A 4,086-nucleotide genomic window follows, 5' to 3' on the forward strand; every position below is an offset into this window, starting at 1 on the left:
TCAGCTCCTGGCCTAGTTTTCACAGCTGATACTGAGCTTCTCCAGCAGTTCTTTCCACAGATGTAATCGATATGATTCCTATGCATACCACCATCAGGTGAAATCCAGGTATATAACCTGCGTTTATGTCTCTCAAAAATGTTTTTGCTATGAATACATCATTGATTGTGCAAAATATATATAAGGTTATTATAGCACTGTTGGTAATTGTGAAATACTAGAAATCACCTCACTTTACACAAGACAGTGGTTGAATACACTGTGATTCATTTACACAGTGGAGTACTATTTAGCTGCATATCCAAAACATTTTATAGTTCTGAAGGTTGAAAGTCCAAAATGAAGATGTCAGTGCAACCATGTTCCCTCCAGGGTCATGAGGAGAATCTTCTTTTGCCTCATTCAAGCTTCAAGTTGTTGTTAGGTGTCTTTGAGTCATGTACAACTCACAGTGACCCTATGAACAACAGATATGAATCCTGCCTATCATGTGTCATCCTCAACATCTCTGACACATTTGAGCCCACTGCTGAAGTTGCTATGTTAGTCCATCTGGTTGAGGGTTTCCTCTCTTTCACTGATACTCCATGTTTCCAAGTATGAGGTCCCTCTCCAATGATTAGGATCTCCTAGCAACATGACCAAAGTATGTGAGATAAAGCTTTGTTATTTTTGCCTTCAAGGATCACTCTGGCTGCAACCTCTCCAATACATATTTGTTTGTTCTTTTGCAAGTCTATGGAATATTCAGTACTATTCTCCAACACCAGAACTCAAAAGCATCAAGTCACTCCATGATTTGAAGATTTCACTACAGTGACAAGAAGTTAAAACAAAGGCCAGAGATGCTGAAGTAAAAAAAGTGGAAAAGAATATTTCAAAGGTCAACTCTAGGAGATAAAGTAAGGTATTATAATAGAAAGAGCAGTGAGCTGGAATTGGAGACTAGAAGGAGAAGAATGCATTCAGCATTTCTCAAGCTGAAATAAATTAAAAACAAATAGAAGTCTCAATTTGCAAGGCTGAGAGAAGGCATGGGCAAAATCTTTAATAATACAGGAGGCATCAAAAAGGACGGAGTGAATACACAGACCGTGCCAAAAAGAATTGGCTGCCCTGAAATATTTCAGGAAGATATATCAAGTGGTTGCCCGAAAATTCTTTTCCTTCTTTGTCTTGTAGTCACTTAATTCTAGTTTCTTCCTCCATCTTCACTTGATATCTTCATTCTATATAACTGTAACCAAATTTCCAATTTCATTTAAGGATATTGTTGTTGGGTGCCATTGAGTAGAGCAGGACCCATTGTGTTCCTATGAACAACTGATCTAAACCCTGTCCTATTCTGTGCTGTCCTGACAATCTCTGACACACTTAAGCTGAAGTCACTGTGCCAACTCACTTGGTTGAGGGTCTTCCTCTCCCTACATTATGCTTTCCAAAGAATAACCTCTTCTAGCAACATGCCCAAAGTATGTAAAATGCAGCTTCATCATCTTTGCCTGTAACAAGCACTCTGGCTGTACCCTCTTCAAGATCTATTTCAGTCCAACTCATTGAGTTTCTTTCTTTCCTTTACTGACCCTCCCCCTCTCCAAGCACGATCCCCATTTTGAAGGAATAGCATCTCCTAGCAATATGCCCGAAGTATGAGAGATGACGTTTGACTATCTTTGTCTCCAGGAACACTGTGGCTGTTCCTCTTCCAAGACAATTTGTTCTTTTGGTAGTCCATGGGATATTCAACATTTTTCTCAGAACATGAACTCAAAAGGAGTGATTCTTCTTCTGTCATTCTTATTTACTGTCAGAGAAAATTACTGAAAACATCTTGACTTGAATTATGAGCACCTTAGTCTTAAAACTGACATCACTGCTCTTAACATTTTAGACAGGTCTCTGACAGTGAACTTACCCAATGAAATATGACTCATTATTGCTCATACCAAGGTGCCGGTTATTGATCCAAGCAAGATGAAATCACTGACGAATGCAATCCTTTCTCCATTTATTTTAATATTGTTGCTTAATGACCTGGTGATGAGGACCTTTGTTTTCTTAATGTTCTGATGTTGTCACACTGAATGAAGTCTGTAGTCCTTGAAATTTTGCACCAAGTGTTTCAAATCCTCTTCACTTTCCACAAGCAAGGTTACATCATCTGTATAACACAGGTGATGAATCTTCCTCCAGTCTTGATGTTATATTCCTCTTCATAGAGTCTAGTTTCTCAAATGACTTGCTTTGCACACAGGTTGAAGAAATATAGACAGGATACAGCCCTGAGGCACATCTTTCCTGATTTTAAACCAGGCAATGTTCCCTTGCTCCATTTAGACAAGTTCTTGATCTAGGTATAGGTTTTGCATGTGCACAATTAAGTATTCTGAGATTCTCACTCTTCTCAGTGTTAGTCATAGTTTGTTATGTTCCACATAGTCAAAAATGCCTTTTCATAGTCAGTAAAACACAAATAGACTTTCTTCTAGTTCTCTCTACTTTCAGCTAGGATCCATCTGATATCAGCAATATCATCTCTGATACCATAACTTCTACACTCTGCTTGAACTTTTGGCAATTCCCTGTCAATACAATGTTCTAGTCATTTCTGGAAGATCTTCAGCAATATTTTTCTCTCATGTAATATTAATGATATTTTTCTCTAATTTCCACATTATGTTGGGGCACCTTCTGATGGAAGGAGAACACAGAATCACTGTACTAAAAGGAATTGGTTAACAGTAAAAAAAAACAAAAAGCATATGAACAAGAGCCAATGATAATAAAGGATGATATTCAAGCTGCATTGAAGGCATTGCCAAAAAATAAGTCCCCAGGAATTGATGGGATACCAATTGATATGTTTCTATAGACGCATCCTTGGACAGGCTCATCAGTCAATGCCAGGACATTTGGAGGACAGTTGCCTGCATAACTGGCTAGAAGAGATCCATATTTATTTCCATCCCCAAGAAAGGTAAGCCAACAGAATATGAACAAGAATAGGGGGGAAACCACCTAAAATGAAATATAAGCCAAAGACAACGCATCTAAGTGTATTTCAAATGAGTAACACAATTAAACTACTGGAGGAAAAAAATCAAAGAAGTTTTATGCTGGGACAGATAGGTAGAAAGGCTTCACCAAAATGCCTGCAAACTTTTGTTCAGTAATTTGGCCAACATTTATTTATTGCTTTTAGATAACAATATGCACTGCAATCTCAAAGGCATGCAGTTAGAATCCACCAGATGGTCTGCAGGAGAAAGAAGGGCAGTCTCCACCTGTGCAAATTACTGCCTCTGAAAACCTGCTAAAGGGTCAGCTATTGGTCTGTCTGACTCAGTGGCAAACAACCATAATAAAAGATTTTTGTAAGCCCAAATTACATGTATCAATATACTTGTAACACTAGAACTTGATTGCAATTTCTTTTGAACTTCTAACCCAAGAGAGAGTGGTGTTTCATTCTTCCCATATTGATTTTGTCACACCTATCAATTTTTACCCAATTACAATGAAGCTCTATATCACATGGTTTCATCATGATCATGTACTACTATGATGCACTTTTGTTTCTGTTGCTGCCAGCGTTTTTATGAAACTAAAAAACACAAACTCATCACCACAAAATAAGAATCAGTTTTTATCTGACCACCCAGTGATTATTGGGGGCTATAAATCACATGGGAGGAGACTGCCCATCTTTAAACTGCCAAAGTACCTAGTAGAGCTTCTACCTAGTGATTATATTACCAGAGATCTCTAGTGATTCCATAATTGCTGATTTTGTAGTTTTTTTAGTATTTTAGCTACAACTGTATGATAATTGTTGTTATGTGCCGTCGAGTCACTTATAAACTAGAGGAAGTAGTAATTAAAGCAAAAGAAGGGAGAAAGTTAAAAGGTTTTTGTTTAGTAATTAATAATGTTCCAACTAATAATGCTATAATTCTATATATGTTGTTGTTATTATGTGCCGTCGAGTCGCCTGTGACTCATAGCGACCCTGTGTACAACAGCCCTAAACTCCGCTCTGTCCTGTGCCAATCGCACTGTCTCCGACACTCCCATCACAATTATCCC

At 37.9% G+C, this 4,086-nt stretch overlaps 1 protein-coding gene across 1 annotated transcript in view; it reads right to left on the reverse strand.

Annotated features, from left to right (window-relative positions):
* ATL1 (atlastin GTPase 1) overlaps window positions 1–1,538 on the reverse strand; it is a 108,117-nt gene extending 106,579 nt beyond the window's left edge. Inside the window, exon 1 of the mRNA XM_006899199.1 lies at window positions 1,527–1,538. The gene's annotated coding sequence lies outside the window, so the exon portion shown is untranslated. The remainder of the gene's footprint in view (window positions 1–1,526) is intronic.
* Between the last annotated feature and the right edge of the window lie 2,548 nt (window positions 1,539–4,086).

The sequence above is a fragment of the Elephantulus edwardii genome, unplaced genomic scaffold (assembly GCF_000299155.1).
Source record: "Elephantulus edwardii isolate Elephantulus edwardi_28Jun2011 unplaced genomic scaffold, EleEdw1.0 scaffold00247, whole genome shotgun sequence".
In the NCBI taxonomy this organism is placed as follows: domain Eukaryota; kingdom Metazoa; phylum Chordata; class Mammalia; order Macroscelidea; family Macroscelididae; genus Elephantulus; species Elephantulus edwardii.